Below are 26,397 nucleotides of genomic sequence, written 5' to 3'. Positions count from 1 at the left end.
TAAAAACGGTAATTAAAAGGAAAAAACATAACTATCTCGAACTGTATTTTGTGTTTATAAAACTAACTAAAACGAACTAAAATTACTGAATTTTCGTGTTTTATTTATTTATAAGAGCTGTTGTACAGCGGAGTTGTACAGCGGGCGGTGTAGCCGCAAAATACGACAGAAAACACTGAAAAACTGCAGAACTATGTATGGGATTACAATATGAGCGCAAGGCAGATGAAAGAGAAACAGGAGATTCAGTATGTGAGAACATTTACCTGTGAGTAGCTAATTCCAGAACAAGCAAATATCTCTCTCTCTCTTTCTCTTTCTCTCTCACGTTTATTAGATTGATCTCTCTGATGAGATGTGTGAAAACTAATAAAAACTAGCAAGCCCACCCTAAAAACAAATTAAAACTTACTGAATCAAACTATAATAAAATGAAAAATGTAATCACGTAGCTCTGGGGGCACGTGAACGCCTCCGCGTTTGACTTGCAGCACTGTGTGTAGCTGTTCTTAAAAATCATTTTAATTAAATAATAGTTCTATGCTATGTTTCAGTGTTAATTAACATAATTCTGATTATATTTCACTCATTCAATCAGCCCGAAAACAGACAGTTTATGGTTTGGGTTGGCTCGGGCTGATAATGACGGGCTTGGGCAGAACGTGCACGGCTCCGGCTGGGTCGGGTCGGATTTTTTGGGCCGATCTAAGCTCTATTCTCTTTTGGTGAAACTGTTATATTAATACCATTTTAACGGTCATTAGATTGTTGTTTTTGTCCATTATTTTGTTTTGTTTATATATACATATTTCCTTTGAGTGTGGCTTGGTTTGTTTAACTCCATCCCCAGACGCGTTTTTCAGTTTTTTCCGTTTTTTTCAGTATTATATGTTTTAGTAATTTTCTTTGGTTCTGTGGAGAATTTCGTTTTTATTTTTTGTAATTCGTTAGATTATATTTTTGTCAACATTTTGGGTTTATTATCGTTTGGTATTTTTCTAATAATAGTAAATACATAGCCTAATTCATTTCCTTTTTTTTGACGGGCGAATAATAAAAGTAACACGATAGTTACTTTTACTGGTAACTAGTTACTTTTATAGTGGAGTAACTCCGTTAGTAACTCAGTTACTTTTTTGGAGAAGTAACGAGTAACTATAACTAATCACTTTTTCAAAGTAACGTGCCCAACACTGCGCAGGGAGACCACAATGGATTTCAAGTCCATCGCCTTACCCACTCGGCCACGACTACAGACATTGTGCTTCCCCTTCCCTCTAAATTGTACAACACTGCCTTCCGTTCCAAGTTTCCTTGCATAAAGATCGAAATAAAACCTGTCAGAAATAGGATTCAAACCCACGCCTCCAGAAGAGTCTGCGACCTGAGGAGTGGAGTGAGCGTAGACTGTTTTAATTGGTCATCTGACCATTCTCTGTAAGAACGCAAATGCAAAGCAAGAATAACCAAAGCTACGTAAAAACAAACAGCTAACCGTAGTCGACAGGAATTTAACCTGTGTTGGGAGACCCCAATGGATTTCAAGTCCATCGCCTTAACCACTCGGCCACGACTACAGACATTGACTTTCACCTTCCCTCTAAATTAAACAATACTGCATATCGTTCCAAGTTTCCTTGCATAAAGATTGAAATGAACCTGTCAGAAATATGATTTAAATCCACGCCTTCAGAAGAGTCTGCGACCTGAACGCTGCGCCTTAGACAGCTCAGCCGCTCTGACACAAGGGGAATGAGCGTAGACTGTTTTAGTTGGTCATCTGACCATTCTCTGTAAGAACACAAATGCAGAGCAAGAATAACCAAAGGTACGCAAAATGAAACTTCTGAACGTAGTTGGCAGGATTTGAAGCGGCGCGGGGAGACCCCAAACGTTTTCGGGTGTGTAACTGGCTGTACAGCGTTAAACATTTTTATTGGTCGTCTGACCATTCTCTGTAACAATGCAAATGCAAAGCAAAAACAACCAATGTCATGCAAAAACAGACAGTGAAACGTAGTCGGCAGGATTTGAACCTGCGCGGGGAGACCCCAATGGATTTTGAGCCCCTCGCCTTAACCACTCGGCCACAACTACAGACTACGGACACTTTTTTCCCTCTAAATTTTCAAGATTTTCACGTGAATGTTGTCAAAATGGGCATAGCAAACTAAGGACTGCCCTATGACAAAAAGAACAAAGCAGTCAAAAGGATTTGAACCTGAGCAGGGCGACCCCAAACGTTTTCGGGTGTAACTGGCTGTTAAGCGTTAAAAAATTTTATTGGTCATCTGACCATTCTCTGTAAGAAAGCAAATGCAAAGCAAGAGTAACCAAAGGTACGCAAAATGTAAAGGATGAACATAGTCGGCAGGATTTGAACCTGAGCGGGGAGACCCCAATGGATTTCGAGCCCATCGCCTTAACCACTCGGCCACAACTACAGACTTCGGACACTTTTTTCCCTCTAAATTTTCAAGATTTTCACGTGAATGTTGTCAAAATGGGCATAGCAAACTAAGGACTGCCCTGTGACAAAAAGAATAACGCAGTTAAAAGGATTTGAATCAGAGCAGGGCGACCCCAAACGTTTTCGGGTGTGTAACTGGCTGTTGAGCGTTAAAAAAACGTATTGGTCATCTGACCATTCTCTGTAAGAACAACCAATGCCGTGCAAAAACAGACAGTGAAACGTAGTCGGCAAGATTTGAACCTGCGCGGGGAGACCCCAATGGATTTCTAGTCCGTCGCCTTAACCACTCGGCCACGACTACAGAATACAAGCACCTTTGTCCCTTTAAATTTTCACGATTATAACGTGAATGTTGTCAAAATAGGCATAGCAAACTAAGGACTTTTAAAAATCGTATATGTGGCTTTTCAAACAGCTGCATATATATGCCCATTGAAAATGAATGCATTTAGTACAATCCATTTAGCTCTTAGAAAAGGCATTAGCCCCCCCCCCCACTGTGAATGTAAACATGTTGTGTTCAATAAAACTATGCAAATATATTTTTTGTGTGGGATAAGTTTAAGCAGAGTGTGTTTGTATATTGTTGTGAGATCAGAACACATTTAATGACCAATTTATGCAGAAATCGAAGTAAACCAAAAGGTTTCACATACTATTTCTTGCAACTGTATATTAAAAAAATACTTTGGACATAATTTGGACATTTCACTCTTTTTTTTTTAAGATGTAATGAGGCTGTTTTTATTATGTAAGAAGTACAACGTTCAGATAATTGAGTGAAAATATAAGGAGTAGGAGTAAAAAGTAATCTAAAAATAAGTACTCCAGAATTACTTAAATAATTCAGTGTTAACAAAATATTTGTACTTCTTTACTTGACACCTTTACAGATTTATTTTTATTTGTGTTTTATTTTGTGTTATGTCATATTGTTAACACTATCGGTATCGCAAATATACCCTGAAATATCGTGATATTCTTTTAGACCCATACCTCCGACCCCTACTCCACATACCCCTTCAGCTAGCAGCTCTCCGGGTACAGCAGCAGCAGCAGCAGCGCTGTGAAACACATTTTCTCCGTCCAGCTGCGTTATTTCCACTGGGAACAGACTCTCTGTCAGCTCCTGCTGCTGAACACACACTCCTTAGTTATGACTGAGCTCCAGCTGTCGAGGTTTCTCTGATGCACGGCAGTAAACACACACCCTACAGCTCCAAAATGCTGGATCACCTAACCCACAGGTTAACTAACTAACCAGCTAAACTAGCCAGCTAGCGCTGTAAACACACCCAGGCTTCGGGTAGAAAGCTCGACTCTACAGTGAATAAACAGCTCAAAACGAGTTAAACAGATAAACCGACACAATGCCCGACGCCTTTACCCACTTAATAAACACAAACTCCCTAGTTTTTAAAATAGTTAGCTCACATCATACTGCTCTCCTCTCTCTCCTCGTCTCTTTCGACTCTCGGACCCAGGGTTGCCAGTTCCAACAAAAATATCCAGCACAAAGTCAGTCTAAACCACGCCCTTCAGTAGCCCCAAATATCTGTCTGTCAGAAGTTTGAAGCAAATGGCAAAACGACCTAATATTATGCCAATAAATCTGCTATTGGTTATTTATCCTAAAGTCATTAATAATCAGTGTTGGGAAGGTTACTTTTAAAATGTAATCCCTTACAGATTACTGATTACATCACTTAAAATGTAATTTGTAACGTAATCAGTTACATTACTTCAAGTGAGTAACGTAATCTGATTACTTTGGATTACTTACAATATTGTCATTTTTTAAGCCTGAATGAATGTAGCAACCACATATTGCATATTATCCTTTTATTTTTCTTTCCAGTTAACAATTAGATAAACAAATAAAACAGCCTTTTTAATCACTCTATAAAAATACTTATGAAAACATTTCATCAAACAATTTTATGAAACACTTCTATAAATTGATGATAAAACCATTAAAAAACATAAAAAACCAAACAATGTAACAACAACTGTAAGCTATCTATTTGCAGGTTTGCCACCAGTGTTAATTTTGACAACAAATTTTGATTTAGTCTTAGTCATAGTTTTGTGATGAAAATAGCATTTAGTTTTAGTCACAATTTAGTCATCTGAAATGTTTTTAGTTTTAGTCGACTTAATGTCATAAGAATATAGTCGACTAAAATTACAGTAAATTTAGTCGACTAAAATGTAAAGGGTGTAAATGTTAATGCTTTTTCATCAGTTCCCTTGAATTATTAACTATACACGTATACGAAATGAAACGTTTAATAACCACTTGAGTAATATTGTTAATGTTTGAATGTGAAATATATTTATATATGATTTAATGTATATTATTATTATTATTATTGTAGGTGTGTGACAATACATATTTTACATTTAAAATTTTGCTCTAGAAATCAGGTCATAAAACATCTGAATAGTTAAATTATAGTTTAAACAGAGCTGTAGATGCAAAAACAGCTTTTAAATGATCTAGTTTTATCTCCAGCAGTAACCCAGCACACCTACTGGAGCTACAGGCTATAAATGAGATCAAAAACACACATTCACTCACTGTCCTGTAGAGATGCTCTCAGGATGTACTGAGAGACTTCATGAGTTAAAGTGAGAAACTTATGAGAAAGTGCTGTAAGAAACTTTACACAGACTTTTGGGTTCATAGATTCACTTATTTTATTGTTTTATTTTCGTTATATTATTGAGTTCTTTCTGACCTGTTCCTGTTTTAACACTAGCTATATCTTTCCCACTGTGAGACTAAACAGATGATCTGATCTTAATGAGTGAGTTCTGTAACAGTTCTGTGTTTTAGTGCACTGCCGAGTTAAACACACTATCAGCTCATGAAATAACATCAGCATTAAAACGCGGATCTCTGCATGGAGATCTGTGACTCTGGTCTGCAGAAGCTGAAAGATTAGTGGTAGTTTTACCGGTAATGGAGTCGCTCCACGCGGTTTACACGTTATCTTGTTTTTCGCGACGTCAAAGGAGAAATATATCGCCTCTCCCCTCTCTGTCTCTCTCTCTCTCTCCCTGCTGAACACTGTCGAGCTAACTTCCAGTCGAGCTCCGTAACGACAGGTTAATTCCCGGGTTTGTAACTGAGCGCGCGGCGCTAAAGTAGCAGTGATTGGATCCCTTCTTAACTGGTCCCTACCTTTCACAGAACTAAATCAGTTCTGATTGGATTTCGTCCCTGCCAAACATTTTCGTCTCGTTTTTATTCGTTGACCAAAATGTCAGTTAATTAAAAGGTCTCGCTGTGTGAGCGCTGTCTGCCCCTCTTCCCTGTGTGTGTGTGCAGCGAGACGGGAGGAGGGGCAGACAGTTCCCTGTCATATCAGAGCGATTTCACCGCAAAATGTTATTTGCGTTTTGTCAGTGTTGGATTGGAAGAGCAAAAATAGGAAAGTACCGCAATGTAATCCTTTTATTTTAGCAGAGTAACTGTAATCTGATTACCACTTACTGAAGCAGTACCTGTAACGGATTACAGTTACTTATAATTTGTAATCTGATTACGTAACGCCGTTACATGTAATCCGTTACTTCCCAACACTGTTAATAATAATAATAATAATAATAATAATAATAATAATAATAATAATAATAATAATAATATTGTAACATTAGTGTTTTATCATTTGCAGTTTTATATCCCGGTCAAGAACATTTAATAGTAACATAATTAGCCCAAAAAAAGAACTGACTTTTACTTACTCATTTCTGTTCTTGTACCTCCTGAACTCTCTGCGCTCTTCTTTAAACTTTTTTTCTGAACCTATTTGACTCATTAAGTAGGTTAATTTAGTTTAGTAGTTTATTTATTTCTTCATTTTTTTATTTTACACATAATAATAATTTCTTTTAATTATAGATACGTACTCATATTTACTGGAAACCAATATGCAATTTTTCAGTTTTTTTATACAATATATAATTCTTAAATTACTATTTTTCCTGTTTCAGTACACATGTATGTTTAGCTCGGTTACAGAATATTTCGGGAATAAATAAAAATTACACACTTTTAGAGAAAAAAAAAAACAATTAAATTGTAACATCTGCAAAACGATGACAGATATTCTGACTTTATTCATTAAATATTAAAACTTTATTCCTAAAATGTTTTCTTGCAGTGGTTCTAAAATGCTGTTATATTCTAGACTGTTCAATACTGTTCAAAACAATTATCATTTTTAAAGAAGGTTATAAATGTTTTGGAGACAAAAGTATCACAGTTGTTATCACTACTGTCTATCCCATATGGAATAGCAGGTACATTTTTACCCAGGCATCCTGTAGCCATATTATACACAACATAAACATGCCCTGTGTTGTGTGCAATGTATAGGTGCTCCTTTCTTACCAGTTAGAAACAAATCTCTTTAAGAGTAAAACCAAGTTAGAAAACATGCCCAAACTTGGATAATGCCTTTAAAAGGGATGGCTAGTCCCCAATGCTTTAGGAGGTAATGTCACTAGTGATTTGAAATCAGGAAAGGTGAGCATGTAATCTGTGGAGGGAGTGCCAGGTAGAAAAAGAATGAGACATACAAAAATAAATATTTGCACATAACAGACAGGACCAAAATGAACACATGAAGTGAAGTGCATTAAACTTCTTTATTGTAAAATAGAGAATGGTTTAAATATTTGGAGATACATTGCTTAGAGAGACATAATATCAGGGCAATTACCAGAGATTAATAAATAGGGGAATAAACTTTGATTGGGGGGGTCTTCTATTTCTGATTTCATGAAGAAGAGAATTACTTAAAAAAGTTGTCTAATAACAAAAAAATTTGTTAGGTACATATTCTATATAGATGTATTCTCTTGTGAATTTTGGATTATACTTTTTTTTTTTTTTTTTTTACCAGCTGAAATAGGTACATATAGGATATAAGTACAGGCAGGTTTTTAATGCGACCAAATTTGTGATGGACTGTAAACCTTAAATTAAAAGAAAATTAAAAGAATTTCCCACTTTCAACACCAAACTCCAGTGTGGTAGACTTCTTTGTGTCCAAAGAGAACATTTTAAAACTTTCGAGACACATCCCTTAGAGAAACTACAGACATACAGATGAAGAAATATACAACACCCAGGTGCAACAGGTATATTTCTAGTGTTTTTTGTTTATAAATAATCTGTTTTGGGGGGCGGTTATGTGCATTAAACAACCTGGACGCACTGTCATTGCACAAAAGTGTAAATGGAAACTAAAATATACAATTATTATCATAAATAAATACAAAAAAAGGCTTGTAATGCGCTATTTTTGTCATAACTTTGATACAATGATTTGTGCAATCCAAATCTAATAACATACATCTACTGGAATTTTACTGGGTACATGTTTCTTTTGTATTTTTACAGTTAAATATACATTAGGGCAGCACAGTTCGACAAGGTAGGACAATTCGTCATGTAACCCTGTTAAAATAAGCACTCTGTGCTTACGCCATTCAGTAGAGTCTGCAGATCCCCCCCTCCTTCTCTCTCTGCCTTGCTCTCTCCGTCTTGCCTGTGTGTGTGCTGAATGGAGCTGGAGGTAATTTAACCATTTTGTGGAGAAATCTCTGAGTTAAGACGCTGATGAACTGTAATACAGTGATTTACAAGTACTCTCATTGGATATTTTCAGTTTACTAGCCAAGTTGGATAACCTTTTGCGCTGTGTGATTGAGGTAGACTCTGATGAGTTTATATATTGCGAGATATGTGAGATAACTTGCTGTGGAATGACTACGTTCAGTTAACGTTACTAAGTTGCAGGCTAAGCCAGCGTTTTGTTAACATTTGTGTATATGTGAGTATAAGTGTATATATTTGCTGTTTACTTGGTTAGAGACACGTTAGGGTAAATATTCTCGCTATATAGCCTTACTTAACAAAGTCCTGTATTATATAGGTTGTTTTAATAGACAGAGAAGCGAGTGATTTCCTGCCACCTGAGCCCAAACGGCGCCTCGAGGAGGGAGACGCAGATAAGTCTACCCGGGTAGAGGAGACACGCACACTTTCTGACATGTTCTAACTGCAATCTTACCAAAAGAAGGAAGTATAAAGAAAGAGAAGAGACATTGACTAAAAAAAAAGACAAGACTGTTGTCTCTTATTAACATTTAAATGCTGTTTCACGATGAAGATGTATTGAGTCATGGAGTTTTTTGAGTTATTGAGCAAATACAGGTCCTTCTCAAAAATTAGCATATTGTGATAAAGTTCATTATTTTCTGTAATGTACTGATAAACATTAGACTTTCATATATTATAGATTCATTACACACAACTGAAGTAGTTCAAGCATTTTATTGTTTTAATATTGGTGATTTTGGCAAAAAAAAAAAAGTAAAGAAAAAACAAAAATCCCAAATCTCAAAAAAATTGCATATTTGCATATACAACAAAAGTCAACCTTCAAATAATTATGTTCAGTTATGCACTCAATACTTGGTCGGGAATCCTTTTGCAGAAATGACTGCTTCAATGCAGCGTGGCATGGAGGCAAACAGCCCGTGGCACTGCTGAGGTGTTGTGGAGGCAGGATGCTTCGATAGCGGCCTTACGCTCATCCAAAGTGTTGCGGAGTAGCCACACTAGCTAGCTCACAGAAATTAAAAATTTGGTACCACAGTATTACTATAGGAAAACTTAGACAGTTATTAGTGGTTGGACCACTTTCAATAAACTATTTAGGTTCGCTCGGAGGGCTTTGATTGAAATACAGGGGTGGGTTTCCCGAAAACGATCAACCTTAGCGAATAACGAACGAACTAACGAATGACGTGTGTAAAGAACGAGCCAGTTCTGCGATTGTGTCCCAAAGAGCTTCGCAAAGCGAAAATTAACGAAGGAGTTTAAAGAACGTCTTTGTTGACTCCTCCCCCGAAACAGCGCACTCAATCGATCCACAAATATCGATTCAACACTGCCAATATGCAGTATTTATTCACTGTTACACCCTAAAAACGTAGAAATGTGTTGTAATCAACAACATTATACAAATTATAATATTTAACTTACAAAATGTACTTTGGCATTAATAAAATACTCCTAAAGATACATATGACTAAATAAATACTCGAAAATCTAATCTATTTTAAAACATTAAACTTTTTTTACTTTTTTAAAAATATTATTGTTAATATTTATTATATTAACAGATATTATACTAATATTATTAATAGTAATATTGATAGTAATATTAATGTATTATTATAATTATTAATAATATAAAAATAATATAATAATACAATATATATATATATATATATATATATATACATATATAATATATATATATATATTATATTATATATGTATATATATATATATATATATATATATATATATATATATATATATATATATATATATATATATAATATATATAATATATTTAAAACCAAAAGGAGTATGTTTTATTATACTTTATACACTCTGTAAAGCTCCAGCTCATCCTAAATCACCATCTCAGTTGGGTTTAGGTCAGGGGATTGTGAAGGCCATGCACCTTTTTGTTTACTAGATAATTCCATATGCGCCAATTAATAGTTTTCATGGTTTTGATAATAATCGACAATGAAAAAAAAATAAAATAAAAACATTGAATGAGACGTGTCCAACTTTTTATTGGTATTTATGAGCAGACACACACCAGATTTTGCCCAGATGAACGGCCACAATGTTGGTTAGAAGCACCTGATTAAGGAAAAATATTAAATATTACCTGCACATTCACTGATATCCTTTACAATACGTGTAGGTGTGATTAAAGACACCGCAGGCATCCCCTGCACCAGACCTACAGTACCAGGAATTTTCCCAATAGCATGGAAATATATTGTGTTGTGCTGTAATTCCCTGGTTGGAAGTGTATATAAGTGTGTGTATGGCACAGTAACAGCCTGATTACAGAATCCACGGACTTGGTGACTTTGCAGCTTTGCTTAGACCGTGAACATCATCCGCAGGAATCTGGATTTTAATTATTTATTCGTGGGTTTGATTGGTCAATTCCAATATGCCCAGTTAGACTACAAGCCACAGACAAAGTTGGCATTATAATATAATATAATATAATATAACTCATTCACTCACTACTCACTCATCATCAACCGCTTTATCCGTTAAGGGTCGCGGTGGGTGGCTGGAGTCTATACCAGCCGGCATCGGGCAGAAGGCAGTATACCCCCTGGACAGGCCGCCAATCCATTGCAGGGCAGACAGACACACAGGCACATGCACTCACACACTCACACGTAAGGGGTAATTTTTATCCGACATCCAATTAGCCTGAAGTCTTTGGAGTGTGGGAGGAAACCGGAGTACCCGCAGACACGGGCAATGATATGATATGATATGATATGATATATGATAATTATATAATTATATAACTGATTATAATTAATTGTAACATAATATAATTGCTTCAACCACGGAAGTTATATTTTTTCTCCCTCAAAATTGGCAGTCCCTGGTGTTTAAGGTGCTAAACTGCAAGTCAAGATCCCTTAAAGAAGCTCTTAAGAATAACGATTGGGTGAGAGCACTCGTTAATCTGCGAGCGAGTTTACGTAGTACTTTAGTTACGCACCAGTTTGAGAAACACTCTTTAATTAACAATCAATCTTAAGTACGAGTTAACGAAGTTGTCAGGGTGCGTGAAGGAGGGACGAGGAGAGCGGATGCAAATGCGAGTGTATTTATTATACAGATAACAAAAGACAAAAATAAACAAATAAACGGAAACTAAACTGAAAACAAGAAACATGAGACACAGAGACGCAACCACAACAGGCTAACAAAGCACAAGAACCGACACGAGGGAAAGGGAGCACGGACTATAAATAGTGTAACACACACGGGAAACAGAGAACACCTGGGGCTAAGGGGCGGAGTTACAAATGATACACAGGTGAGGGCAAGAAACACTGAGGAGCACGGATCACGTGGGAGACACACTCACAGGCACAAGCAGAGACAGGCACAGAAAAAGGTAAATAAACACAGAAACACGAGAACAGACAGGGACCACGTGACAGAACCCACCCCTTAACGCGCAACTCCTGGGGCGCGAAAAAACAAACCCCCAGGAGCCGGTCAGGAGAGGGTGGAAACCAAAAAACAAAACAAAACACAAGACTAGAACAGAGGACACCCGAGAGGAGACTGAACAGAAAACGGGGACTGGACATTACTGGGCAAAGGGACCGGAACGAAAACAGTAATGGGGACAGAAACAAACACGGTGACGGGGACTGGAACAGAAAAACCACGAGTGACAGAGACTGGAACATAGACAGAGACGGGAACCATGACAGGCAGAGACAGGGGTACGAGAAACATAGATGGGTACCCAGGGCTGGACAAAGTCTGTGGGGGTAGCCTGGGTACACCACGGGAGGCAAAGTCAGGGGGCCTCGGAGCAGGCCTGGAAAGGCGGGGCCTGGGAGTGGGCGTGGCGGCGGGAGCCACGGGCACAGGGGTAGGTGCAGAGACCGCTGGTCCGCCGGTGAAATCCGGCGCGGAGAGCGCTGGTCCGCCGGTGAAGTCCGGCGCGGAGAGCGCTGGGTCGCCGGTGAAGTCCGGCGCGGGGAGCGCTGGGTCGCCGGTGAAGTCCGGCGCGGGGAGCGCTGGGTCGCCGGTGAAGTCCGGCGCGGGGAGCGCTGGGTCGCCGGTGAAGTCCGGCGCGGGGAGCGCTGGGTCGCCGGTGAAGTCCGGCGCGGGGAGCGCTGGGTCGCCGGTGAAGTCCGGCGCGGGGAGCGCTGGGTCGCCGGTGAAGTCCGGCGCGGGGAGCGCTGGGTCGCCGGTGAAGTCCGGCGCGGGAAGCGCTGGTCCGCCGGTGAAGTCCGGCGCGGGGAGCGCTGGTCCGCCGGTGAAGTCCGGCGTGGGGAGCGCTGGTCCGCCGGTGAAGTCCGGCTCGGAGGGCGCTGGGTCGCCGCCGAAGTCCGGCTCGGAGGGCGCTGGGTCGCCGGTGAAGTCCGGCTCGGAGGGCGCTGGGTCGCCGGTCAGGAACCAGGGCGGACAAAGGCATGCGGGAGGCAGGACTGCCCCTGGAGGCAACGGCAGACGGGCTGGTGTAGGGAGGTAATCTCCCTCCTCCTCCTCCGAGCTGGACGCAGGTGTGAGGAAGTCTACATAGTCCCAGAAATAAGACTCCTCACAACCTGCGTCCCTGCCAACACGGTGCGCCCCCCCAAAAAGTGCTCCCCCCTTGAGAGGGTCCTCCTCAGGCGAGCGGGAGCGCTGAGAATGCCGCTGCCGTCTTTTCCTCCTCCGGCGCCGGCTAGCTGAGGAGTTAAGAGAGGGCTGCTCCTCCAGCACGCCGCGAGAAAGGGAGGAGCGGCGGATCGCCAATCTGGATCCCAGGTAGACGCCACTCGCTGCATCCATAGTTAGGTCGGTTCTTCTGTCAGGGTGCGTGAAGGAGGGACGAGGAGAGCGGATGCAAATGCGAGTGTATTTATTATACAGATAACAAAAGACAAAAAAAACAAATAAACGGAAACTAAACTGAAAACAAGAAACATGAGACACAGAGACGCAACCACAACAGGCTAACAAAGCACAAGAACCGACACGAGGGAAAGGGAGCACGGACTATAAATAGTGTAACACACACGGGAAACAGAGAACACCTGGGGCTAAGGGGCGGAGTTACAAATGATACACAGGTGAGGGCAAGAAACACTGAGGAGCACGGATCACGTGGGAGACACACTCACAGGCACAAGCAGAGACAGGCACAGAAAAAGGTAAATAAACACAGAAACACGAGAACAGACAGGGACCACGTGACAGAAGTTCTTAGCGTTACGAAGCTTTCGGGAAACCCACCCCAGACCAATATATACAGAGTTAAAGATCCAATCATTTTATTCACAAAAATAAATAAATAAAATTATTCTTAATGGCTATGGTGTAGGGCTGGCCCGATTAGCGTTTTCTGAGCTCCGCATATTCGGCACTGATTTGTAGAGAATATTCGAATATTCGTTTAAAAAAAGACGGATTAAAAAATAATTAAAGTACGAAAAAATGCAACGCACGGCCCCCTTAATCCACTGCAAAATTTTCCACTGACCCCGGCCCCGAAAAAAATAAGATTTCCCACCCCTTTCTTCGGGGTCGGGCTCAAGGCTCAAGAAAATGGTCTGTGATAGGCGTCTGTTTATTTTTAATTCTGTTCTTATTTCTTATTAAATATCTACCAGAAACAGATTAAATCTGTACATTATCATTTATTTCACTTCAGTCCTGAGTATTTGGAGTGCATTATGTCTCCTTATGTTTTGCTGCGTGCTCGGACTGCACTGCGTGCTCTGACCGATGAGACGTTTTTTATCCCGGATTTTTTGGTGTTTTCACCCCGGAATTTTTATGTTTCCACCCCGGAATTTTTATGTTTTCACCCCGGATTTTATTGTGTTTCTGGAATTTCTGCTTCCCCACAACAAGGCTTCTCCGTGCGTACGCAGGCCAGGAGCGCTGCCCAGTGAATTGCTGTTTTTGTGTTTCCGCACTTAGGCTTTTTACTTTAACAAAAACAAAAAATATATATATTAGAGTAGAGGAAAGTCATTGTAAATTATGTTACTGTGCTTGGTCTATATTGGTTTAATATCGTTATATTGGTTTTATATCGTTAGATTATATTTCTTATAGCATTTGAGCTTACTTTAGTTGGTTATTTTCCAATTTCATATGTATTTTTCTGTTATTATTAAATGTTAACAGCTTATAAGCTTCTAGCTTGTTGCTAGATTATTTGTTATTTAGCATACATAACTTCTCACTGATCTTTTTAATGAATGTTGATTTATTAATTTAATAGCTGTACCTAAGTATTTAAGGCCAGACAGACACTGTGTGATTTTTAATGAGTTAATCTGCACTTTTGAATGGTTTGTCTTGTAGGAAAACGCACGCGATTTATATGCTGATACTGTAGTCCTGTAGGAGCTGCTAGACTTTCCATCAAATGCAGCCCGTAAGCAGAAAAAAATACAGCTAGAACAAATCTGAGATATAAGTGCTATACTTCACCATCTCTGCCCCCAAAACTTTCCAATATATTGCTTAACAGACACGCCAAATCTCCCGCGAGCATGCGCGATGTGCAGCACACTGATTAGTTCATGCGTTGAGCTTTAAACGCGCCGATAAGCTGTAATTGGTGCAACATCACAAAAATCACACTGTGATTTGTTATATATTTTTTTGTAATATTACTTCTTTGTTTTACACTTCTGCTGAGTTTCGTTTTTGATCTTTTGAAATTCGTTAGGTTAGATTTTATTGGGCTTAGTTTAGTTGTTTATTTTCCAATTTTATATTTATTTTTTGTTATTATTACATTTTGTTATTCATTTTCCATTATTTTTAAAAGCAGGCCTCACTGAGAAATACTTTGACTTTTATTTCGCCAGAACAGACTTGAGACTTGACTCGGACTCCTGACCAAAGACTTTAGAGCATCTCTGCCTCTCTTATACCGCCATCAACCTAAATGGAAGTGTGATGTTAGAGTGAGGTGGAGCTCTGGGAAAAAAAAAAAAAAAAAAAAAAACGAAAATCCGAATACCAAAATTAAAAACCCAATACCTACTCAAGGAGCCAATATCCGAATACCCAAATATTCGGGTCCAGCCCTACTATGGTGATAGAATGGGTGTGTATGTGGTTAAGTAAATTAAATAAAGAAAAGAAAGGGAAAATAAATAAAGGGGATAGAACTTAATTCAATGGCGGTTAAAACTGTTAATTTGCTGAATTATTCCAAAATTTCCCAAACCTCAAAAATAGAAAAAATAAACAGTGCACCTATGCAGTATTCAGAAAATCAGAACTCAATTACAGGTCCTTCTAAAAAAGTTCATTATTTTCCATAATGAAATGATAAAAATTAAACTTTCATATATTTTAGATTCATTGCACACCAACTGAAATATTTCAGGTCTTTTATTGATTTAATACTGATGATTTTGGCATACAGCTCATGAAAACCCAAAATTCCTATCACACAAAATTAGCATATCATGAAAAGGTTCTCTAAACGAGCTATAAACCTAATCATCTGAATCAACGAATTAACACCTGCAAAAGATTCCTGAGGCTTTTAAAAACTCCCAGCCTGGTTCATTACTCAAAACCGCAATCATGGGTAAGACTGCCAACCTGACTGCTGTCCAGAAGGCCATCATTGACACTCTCAAGCAAGAGGGTAAGACACGGAAATAAATTTCTGAACGAATAGGCTGTTCCCAGAGTGCTGTATCAAGGCACCTCAGTGGAAAGTCTGTGGGAAGGAAAAGGTGTGGCAGAAAAAGCTGCACAACGAGAAGAGGTGACCGGACCCTGAGGAAGATTGTGGAGAAGGGCCGATTCCAGACCTTGGGGGACCTGCGGAAGCAGTGGACTGAGTCTGGAGTAGAAACATCCAGAGCCACCGTGCACAGGGGTGTGCAGGAAATGGGCTACAGGTGCCCCATTCCCCAGGTCAAGCCACTTTTGAACCAGAAACAGCGGCAGAAGCGCCTGACCTTGGCTACAGAGAAGCAGCACTGGACTGAAAGCAAATTTTGCCTGTCATTCAGAAATCAAGGTGCCAGAATCTAGAGGAAGACTGGGGAGAAGGAAATGCCAAAAGGCCTGAAGTCCAGTGTCAAGTACCCACAGTCAGTGATGGTCTGGGGTGCCATGTCAGCTGCTGGTGTTGGTCCACTGTGTTTTATCAAGGGCAGGGTCAATGCAGCTAGCTATCAGGAGATTTTGGAGCACTTCGTGCTTCCATCTGCTGAAAAGCTTTATGGCGATGAAGATTTCATTTTTCAGCACGACCTGGTACCTGCTCATAGTGCCAAAACCACTGGTAAATGCTTTACTGACCTCTAAAACCTAAAATATTACTGTGCTCAATTGGCCTGCCAACTCTCCTGACCTGAATCCCATAGAGAATCTGTGGGATATTGTGAAGAGAAAGCTGAGAGACGCAAGACCGGTGCAGACAGAACACTGACAGCTTTAACAAGTCCTAACAAGACCTAACAAAGTCCTAACAACTCCTAACATTTCCTAACAGCTTCTAATTAAGTCCTAACAAATTCTACCAGAATCCTACTGCAAAAACAGCGGGGCAAAAGAGCCAGTCACATGCTTCGAAACAGTGGCTGCTCCCAGGGGCGAAGGAACCAATCAAGATTGAGTGTTTTGCCCGTCGAGATGCAGGAGAAACAGGCAATACAGCTCATCACCAGGTACCATTATTGACCAGCGGCGAGCTTCTCATGTCATTAAGAAGTTAGTAGAAGTTTCTCTAAGTGAGATCGTGTATTTGGTGTATTTGTAAACACTTCTGCCGTGGCAAACGTTGAATGTGTTTTGTAAGGTTGAGAAGACGATCACAAGGATAGCGCTGAATAATGTGTTGTTAATGTTCTATACTGAAGGCTTTAATTGTCTTTTTCGTTTTTTTTTTTTGCGTTGTGTCGTGTCAGGTCGTGTCTGTATCCATAACAACAATCTCTGTGTCCAAGAACAGAGATTTTTCAGTTTTGTTACAGTAAGTTAATCAATCAGATAACGTTAGGTCTGGGGTGCAACAACAAACTTTTTGAGGTGTAAGTTACTTGTTATGATCCGCTATATTGTAAATACAGCACCTATCCTGCAGGCAGAGGCGTGCAGACATAGACATCAGGTGGCACCACCAACTCTGCCCTTTATCAACCAAAGTGCCCTTTTCAAACTTGTTTTTTTTTTACAAAAAAAATATTATTATTATAAAGATTTTACTGAGGCCGGTTTAAAATGATCTTTTGAAAACCTGAGCGATTAAAAACGAGTGAAAACAGAATGCCCTGAAATCAGCTCGCACACACCCGACCTCTCTCTTCCTCTGTCACGTGACCCCGCGCTGTCCTGCAAGGCACACTCTAGATGCGCTGCAGCAGCAGTTCAGTTCAGCGAGTCTTCAGCACAGGCTTCTTCTCCCCCGTGTCACACCAGCCAGTTAACATACACATCAAGTAAAATCCCGTTTACCGTTTGCCCTCTAAGCTCAACGTGAAATCATTTTGTTGTACAGTGTTAGAAATTCGGCTTTCAGGAATCAGGAGTCAGAAGTTGTTAGAAATATGCCATCCGGGTCATGGCATCTAGTTGTTAGAAAGTCGGCTTTCAGGAATCAGGAGTCAGAATCAGAAATCAGGAGACAGCTTGAGAGATGACTTGAGTTTATTCTCGTGCAGACAGAAAATCTACACGGGCACAGCTTAGTTGGTCGTTGCTCCCTCTGTGTCCACCTGACTAGTCCATGTGACTTGTCTGTCTGAAAACTGTCTAAAAACTTAATAAAAGTACAATTTGTTGTTGACAGAATCTCTCAACAGTAAAATGTCTCATACAGCACCAAACTACTATGTATTTTATCAGACATTTTTCCTTTGAAAACTCAAAAAAAAAACATGCCTAGGCCACAACACCACAACATCTAGCTTCTAGCTAACTGGTTAGCAAAATAAAATGTTGTTAATTATAGCTTACAGTAACCCTGCAATCCTAAATTAATAAAAAACATTTAAAAATGAAATAGTTATTGGCTGATCAGGTACATCAGCTTCCCTACTAGCCCACCGCGCTCCGCAAAACCAGCAGGCTGATTGGCTGTATCTCATGAAAGGCGGAACTTTATCCTTGAACTGGCTCCGTGATTCGCGTTTAAAGACTTCCATCACACAGCGGCTACTGGCCTGTCTCCTCATTAATAATACAGCTGAGCCAAGCGAAACGATTCAGAGCTACTGGAAATTTATTAGGGGCTAAAGCACCAGAAGCCCAGGCCAGGCGACGTCCCTGTGTATTATCATACATGAACAAACAGCTCTTACAGAAAATGCTAACTAGATATAATTTTCTGGCATCGATTTGGCGCCCACTCTAGTGCAGCGCCCCTATGCGTTGCATACGCTGCATACCCCTTTTTTGTGCCACTGTGTTAGGTAAATGGTGTAAATAGTGAAATGGGTGATACAGTTCATCAGGTAGGCTACGTTTTTACGTATTTATCGGTGGCGAATTTCTCTTGTCATTACAAGTAATTCTTAAAAGTAAAACTTACTAAAATTAATTAAATCACTAAGTGAAAGCTTATGAAAAAGTATGTGGTACCCAGCTGGCATTTCAACGTTGACTCAACGTTGATTTTGAAAAGTGAATCAACGTTGATATAGCAACGTTGTTTCAGCGTCATACCTTCAACCTTTAATAAACTATAGCTTACTAAAATTAGAAAATCCTCTGTATCCTTCATGAACACAGCAAACGAGTGAAGGGTGTGATTGGAGATAACCACACCTTCAAAACAATAAACTTATAACACTGCAGTAAATCTGAGTATAAAGAAGGTTACTCACCACTACTAATCTGATTCAACATTTGATCTCAAAAACACTAAAACAGTAAAACAAATAGAACATGAATAACCCCAGATATGGTGAAGAACATGGTGTTAAATTAAAAAGCAGTTACTACAAATAAAAGTAGAACACTTTTTAATTTCTATCATCCAACCGTTTTTAGAAATTATTTGGTGATGAAATGTAAAATGCTAATTTTAAAGGCAGAAGATTGAGGACATTATTTTGATTCAAAGTTAAAATTTCAATGTTTGCACAACAATTTAAAATTAAATGTTGATTCACTGTTGTTTCAACGTTGAATTAACAACAGACATTACTTTAGTCATATTTCAACCACATTTCAACATTGAAGGTCGGTTGTGTGCCAGCTGGGTGTTTGTAAACACTTCTGCTGTGGCATAGGCTACCTTGAATGTGTTTCATGAAGTTTGACGTTATGTTTCTTTTGTTGCTGGTAATATCGTTATTTGTCTAAATTGAGCATGTATTACTACGTATTCATATTAATACCCATAATTATTTATAGCCATTCTGTACACATTCAAACAGTGCTTTTGAATACGATTGCTAAGATGTGTTGAGGTAGACTGCCTAGGTTGTGTTGTGTAAAAAAGAGAAAAATATCGTAAAACACTCCATGATAGTTCCTCAATCTGACTTGACCTATAAGGAAAATGGAGGGAGGTTATAGTGTCATGATTTATCATTAGCTGTTATATTGTTGCTGCTTAATTTCCTGTATTTCTGTGCATGACTGCCTCTCCTCCTACAAAGATGCCAAAGGAAGTAAAGTACGATTCATACTGGGCGTCATGATCCTGCTTGCCCAGGGGAAACTGAAATTTTCTACTGATCAGAGACCTGGGTGCAGACGTAATAGAGAGAATTAAGAATTGTCCCCTGACCCCTGCATTTGGCCAAACTGTATTTGACATCTTTGTTAAAAGGACGCCCTGCCAGTGTGGCTACCATCATGTAAGTATTGTCTTTGAATTGAATACCTAAGCATATATATGATGTGAGATCTACGACTGGTTCATTGCATGTGCTTGATTCTAGGTGCGACGTTCTGATGCAGAGTATTGTTTAGATTTAGAGCACAAGAGTATAGAGTAAATACAAAATGTTGTTTCCCCCAGTCAGGACAGCAGACAGGGGTCAGTGCAGAATCACAGTCAGCGCAGGCTCACAGCAGTGGTAGAGCAGTAGATGTAGGCCCATCTAACCGTGCGTCCACACCGAACACGACACGAGCGACAAAGCAGCCGGAAGTCATTCATTTTCAATGAGCGCCAGCGACACTGGGCGACAGGCAGCAACAGGCAGCGACGCGGCGCGACGTGATGCGAAGCGGGCGGTTTGAGCCAGGCCCCTAGCTTTTCCCTTCCAAAACATGCCACCGGAAGTGTCCTGCTGAGGGATGAGAGGACCATTTGAGGGAAGCTATCCATTCACTTCCATTCATTTCGGGGTGTCTTTGAACTAATAATAAATGTATTTCCAAGCCGTTTTCGATTATTTCTACACGGCCCGTGTTATTTTTTTTACAAATAACAGATTTTCTGCCATTTGATCCATAAGATTAATAATCTGTTCATAGCTTTAGAAAATAACATTTTTATACAACTATGCTAACGATGATGTAAAGAAAACGCGACCCAAAATACTGTGCTGTAATTTTTGGAGAAGTTGCTCCTCTTAATTTAAAAGTACAGAGCTGATTGAATTAGAACAGGGTCAAAGTAACATTTTATTATGCAAATATAATACTACTACTAACAGTGATAATACATTGTAGATAGTAAATAGAATTAAAATAGACTATGAGAATTATAATGTATAGATATAACTATAATTTATGTTACACATTTATTATTATCATTACAGAGTTTCTAAATGCTTGTTATATAGACAAACTATGAATAATTTTCTGTAAATCCGTGGACTAATATTGGGTATCAAAAATTCTAGTTTATATCTGCTGTTCATTCAATAAAAGCCCCATTCTGGGACGGAATGGAGCTTTTCTCACTGTGGAGTGAATAGTTCTGTGCAGCTCCTATGAACAGTACGGTTGTTTGCACGGCACGCAGAAGATTCGCGTCATGCTGGCGCCTGCGCAATCTCTCTAAAAGCCCCACGAGAAGCCGATCAGAAAGTGACACGATTGGCCTCACCTGGATCCGTTGAAATCAGCGGGATGGCTTAACCAAGTTAATATATACTGTCAATGGTTTGAGCGACGCGTGAGAGTTGACCAGAACTTAACTTTATGCAAATGAGCAGCGACGCGCGGCGGCGACTACCAATCAGAAACAGATTCTCATATGTGCGTCCTGAAATCGGTGCTCTGATTTTCGGTTCCTACTGAAGATTTATTCCGCCAGCAAAACGGAGAGTGCGAACAGAACTGAACTGAGCTGATCTGAGGTAAAATACTCCACTATACCAGCAGCTACCCCACCCCCACTATCCTTACAGAATTACCTTATTTAATAGAAAACTATTTATTAAAACTGAGGAAATTATTTATTAAATTAACAGAACGATTTATGACAACTAAATATATATTTTTTTAAATTAACAGAACCTTTTACTGAAACAAAGGGAATTATTTATTAAAGTTAACATAAGGATTTATTACAACAGAAGAAATTATTTAAAACATTTAACATAACGATTTATTCAAACTGAGGTATAGAATTTGGAACGATTTAGTTAAAACTTTGGGAATTATTTATTACATTTTACAGAAAGATTTATTAAAACTTCGGGAATTATTTATTAAATTAAGGGAAAGACTGTTTATTAAATCAAGAGGATGATTTAATATATTTAAGTAAACATATTAATTACATCCAAGGAATTATTTATTACATTAAGTTAACAATATTTTAAATTATGGACAAATCTATTTATATTATATAATATATATTAAGAGAATGATTTACTACATTAAGGAAAAAATGTATTATATTTAAGTAAACCCATTTATTGTAATATGAAATAATTATATTAAATAATTGTACTTAATAGTTGTAAAATATATAAAGATTTATTGTTCGTCAAACGTCTGTACGACTGAAGGCTGAACCCTTGTTTCTGTACGTGCCGTATTTGGAAAACGCCCACCAGCGACAGCACGCCCCCAAGCGACTCATCGCCTGTTGGACAGGCGACACAGAGCGATTTTATCGCGTTCGGTGTGAACGTACAGTAAGGCTAGTGCAGCAGCTGAAGGTCAGGAAAGTTCAGCAGGTGGCACTTTGTTGACATGCTCCCTTTGCTCCAAGAAAGTACTGGCTGACGAATATACACAACATCTGTCGGACTTCCACGTTCAGGAGCAGTGTCAGCACTGTGGCACAAAGGCCATGGGTGTTGTGGCTTTGTAAGAGCACCTTAAAAAAAATGTGTTGAAATCTTCCACAGACCTCGCAGACATTTCTACTCCAACCCCTTCAGCCCTTCTCTCCACAACTCAAGCCCAGGAGATGCCACCAAACATCCACCTTGGAAGTGGAGATGCTTCTGTTCCTGCCCCTTCTACAGTATCTGAGATGGTACCAGTGACTCAGAGTGGCAGGCCACTTCCTCCTTCCCCTGCTTCTGCTCCTGCTCCAGCTGCATCACGGCTCCCAGTCCCTCAGCACTATCCAGAGGTAAGCCGGGCCAGGTTCTTGTCAAAGCCGTTCCTCCAGGTCGTCAAGCCAGGTGACCAGGAGTGGATTGCCCACATCCTTTATGAAGCAAATGGGCAGCTGAGACAGGATGTCAGGGAGAATTGGCACCACCCCCCAAGCCCAGTCAGATCTGTGGCACCTCCAAACCCACACAATTATTTTAGGCAGAGGATGTTTTTGTGGGCACCAATGTGCATGTAGGGCATCCCTTTGAAATGCATTTAATGCAACCGCAAAAAGCACCACTCTGGGATCTATACCAAGGTGAGGGAGATCATTGATGTGGACTCTAAGTATTATTTAATAGGGGGAGATTACAAACAAATTGTGTGTATACTTTTTTCCGCTTAAATAAAGGTGACCAAAAAACTTGCTGGGAGAATTGAGGATACTGCAACGTGGATGACGAACGTGGGGACTGAGTATGGGCAAGTGCTAAACTATGTCCTCACAACCGGTGAGGGGGCTTGACTGGATGACCTGTGCCAGGGTATTGTCCAACGATACAGGGACGCTGGAGAGCCACAGCTGGTCACCATTTATGTGGATAGGGACTGCTGTAGTAACAGAAGTGGGTTACCTGTAAATTATGTTGATACAATACAATTTGTTTTACATTTCGGTTATAATGTGCTATTTAATGTGCTATTTAAAAGTTTCCAAAATATTGTTATTTGTTGTGATTGGCCTTCCTGTTTTTGTCTCATCAGGGTGGAGATGCAATGCGTTGCACAAGCAGACGTATATACTCGAGGGACTGTCAAGGTGGAATTTGAACCGGTCAGCACAAGCACTTTCTATGCCAGAAACCTCTAAAACAAGGTTGTATAACATCAGGCTGATGTGAAATGTTAATGCGCTCAGCAACAAAGTGTTGGGAAGACTTCTTCCTCCAGAGTTTATCCCACCAGGGAAACTTACAGATGAGAAAAGTCTTCTGTTGATGATGATCAGACTGATACTGTGACATTGTAGGCAAGTAAAGAATCATCTTTCACTTGGTGAATACATATTGCAGGAGAGCATATTGCTGTCGAGTATCTTCTGGCTTAGTCCAGGTAACATTATGTCAACTAAACCAGACGGTAAAGAAAACATTTGAAAACTAAAAAACAAACAAACAAAATGGATGTACTCTTATTAATTACTTTAGGAATTTGGAACCAGTGGCCCTAAGCCCCAGTCAGATGCCAGGCCTCCATTGGAGGAGAGTGAGGCCTCTGCTGGACACATCCACTCTGCATTGGAGGAGGCCGATGCCTCTGCTGGGCCTGTCCACTCCCCAGTGGAAGAGATCAATGTCACTTCCATAACTGAGAGTGATGCCGCTACTATGTTGCTTCCTTACCCCATTCGAGGAAAGTGGGCCCTTCACACCAGCTCCGGTAAAGTGGATATAGTTTCCTTATATTTGCTCTTGTATCAGATGTTTAAAATAGTTATTTGTTGGTCCAATGCTTGTAATAGGAATCTAGATCTGGATGGGGGGCAGTTGATGCCCTGGCAGGTTATCTGGTTGGGCTCAACAGGACCATAACAGCACTTTCCAATGCTGAAGTGGCAGAGATTTTGAGGTTGTACTCACAACTTAATGTCTTTGACCAGATCCCCACCAGATACACCCTCAAAAGCAAAAAGACAACTTTGCCAGAACCTTGGAGAGCTTCATGCAAGCACAGTGGCTCTGCTCCAGGCCAGCAAGCAGCGGAGTGGTAACAGCATCTTATATATCTATATTCTTTAGCATTGGTATTAGCACATTTATGTTAATATGTGGTGATGAGTCCTATGTGATCTCTTATCTATTTTCAGATTGTTCATGGTCCATGGTCAGGCTGCTCACAGACCAGACCACAACAGAATTTCAGTGTGTGTTGCTCTCAAGCTGTTTAAAGAATACAGGGAAGCCAGAAATAGGCCGAAGGCCATACCCCAATCCATCATCATGGCGTACTCTCACATCAAGCAGCTAGTTGAGGACTGCAGAGAGATTGTGGACAGAACTGACCAGCTACTGGTGAACATTAACAACACCACAGTGTCCTTTTGGTGAGTTCATCTTAATATCTTCATAACTTGATTGAATTTATTGAATTTAAACAATAAACACAAAAACGTTTTCCTCTTGTGCCGTTAGTTTTCTGTCTCTGCAGGCTGCATGATCGACAAAAGAGGACTAAACGGGACTCTTTGCTTCAGGGTGTGCAGCTTCCACTGCAGATTGCCATGGCTAAAGAATCCCTTCTGGAGGCTCGTGACCTACCATCACAGCCAGTTCAGCCTCATATAACTCTTTTGAAGTTCCAGGAGCTTGAGAACCGTGAGGGTGAGGCAAAGATCCCCCAGCGAGACAGTACCAGAACACCAACACTATTTGCCATGGAGGGCTTGTCCGCCACCCTAACACACCACCAGAGCTGGACTTCTTTTCTTCAGGCACCCCTGCAGCACTCCCAGGAGTAATCCTCTGCCTATGAGCAACCCCTAGCTCCAGCACACACTGAAGGCTGCTCCATTTATCAGGCACCCTAGGCACACTCCAGTGTTTGGTACTAAATGTATTACTGTAATAAAAGTCGGTGTTCATCAATTCAGTCTTGGCTGAGTTGTTCAAGTTACACACCTAAAAATGTTTGTGTTTGCCCTGCTCAGGTTCAAATCATTTTAACTGTGTTTTTCCTTTTATCAGAAGGGCAGGCCATAGTTTGCTATGCCCATTTTGACTACAGTCACATGAAAATCCAGAAATTTTATAGGGAAGGTCGTGGGAAGAGGCTGTAGTCGTGGCTGAGTGGTTAAGGCGATGGACTACAAATCCATTGGGGTCTCCTGCTGACTATGTTTCACAGTTGATTTTTGCGTATATTTGGTTGTTCTTGCTTTGCATTTGCTCTGACTCTGACCACCAGCTTCCCTCTAAATTTTCAGGATTTTTATGTGACTGTTGTCAAAATGGGCATAGCAAACTATGGCATGCCCTACTGACAAAAAGAACAACGCAGTTAAAAGGATTTGAACCTGAGCAGGGCGACCCCAAACGTTTTCAGGTGTGTAACTGGCTGTCGAGCGGAAAACATTTTCATGTGTCAGCTCTAATTATTACCAGTGTAGAAGTTTAGTTATGATTTAAAACCCTTATCTATTGTATGTTTACAATATTAACTCCAGCGTTCTCTCTCTCTCCTGTTTGGTGCAGCGGAGCAGCATGGCAGAGGTCACGCCCCCCTTTGAACTGATTGCTTTTAGCAAAAGGAAATTGGCTGATGTTTTTAGGCTCAATTTACTTAATTTTTCCCATCTTAATGCTCAGTAAACTTACAATAATTAATTTTAATCACTGTTCTTTTGCCTTTTTACTGTTACTTCTATTATACTATTAGAATAGTTAATGATTATTAATAGTTTTTAAATAAATATTTTACTTCGATCTGGTTTTAATTTACTAGCATTTGAAACCTGGGTTACAAATGGCATAAGCCATATTTGTTACACCTTTGCTCATGTTTGTAGGGTTTCTTCTTTCCTCAGTCCTTTATTTTCTTGTCTTATGTGCTTGCTTGTACCTCTCGTCAACGCTCTTGTCAATGTCCCACCTGTTTCATTTGTAACCCAGCCCCCTTCTAATCTTCCAAAGGTGTCTCTGTCTGTGTAAATAAACCCCATGTTAGTTTTGTTCAAATTCATTTTATTAACAGGATAAACATGAACAATATTGCTTAAGAGCAATCTCTGAACCAGCTCACTTCTCATGTGTATATATCTGTCTTGCTCGTTGCTGTC

The 26,397-nt window shown here is 39.9% G+C and overlaps 1 long non-coding RNA gene and 4 other non-coding genes across 5 annotated transcripts; 1 reads left to right on the top strand and 4 right to left on the bottom strand.

Annotated features, from left to right (window-relative positions):
* Positions 1-1,495: 1,495 nt before the first annotated feature.
* Positions 1,496-1,577, bottom strand: trnas-uga (transfer RNA serine (anticodon UGA)). Its single transcript has one exon. It is a non-coding gene; the product is annotated as a tRNA-Ser (tRNA).
* A 438-nt stretch (positions 1,578-2,015) lies between these two features.
* On the bottom strand, positions 2,016-2,097 carry trnas-cga (transfer RNA serine (anticodon CGA)). Its single transcript has one exon. It is a non-coding gene; the product is annotated as a tRNA-Leu (tRNA).
* Positions 2,098-2,362: 265 nt separating this feature from the next.
* trnas-aga (transfer RNA serine (anticodon AGA)) lies at positions 2,363-2,444 on the bottom strand. Its single transcript has one exon. It is a non-coding gene; the product is annotated as a tRNA-Ser (tRNA).
* Positions 2,445-2,692: 248 nt separating this feature from the next.
* trnas-aga (transfer RNA serine (anticodon AGA)) lies at positions 2,693-2,774 on the bottom strand. Its single transcript has one exon. It is a non-coding gene; the product is annotated as a tRNA-Ser (tRNA).
* Positions 2,775-21,978: 19,204 nt separating this feature from the next.
* Positions 21,979-25,921, top strand: LOC111188592 (uncharacterized). The gene is made up of 5 exons (XR_002648574.2): positions 21,979-23,188; positions 23,328-24,002; positions 24,223-24,329; positions 24,430-24,666; positions 24,755-25,921. It is a non-coding gene; the product is annotated as an uncharacterized LOC111188592 (long non-coding RNA).
* The last annotated feature ends 476 nt before the right edge of the window (positions 25,922-26,397 follow it).

The sequence above is a fragment of the Astyanax mexicanus genome, chromosome 1 (genome assembly GCF_023375975.1).
Source record: "Astyanax mexicanus isolate ESR-SI-001 chromosome 1, AstMex3_surface, whole genome shotgun sequence".
NCBI classification, from domain to species: domain Eukaryota; kingdom Metazoa; phylum Chordata; class Actinopteri; order Characiformes; family Acestrorhamphidae; genus Astyanax; species Astyanax mexicanus.
This window is presented reverse-complemented; position numbering and strand designations above follow the sequence as displayed.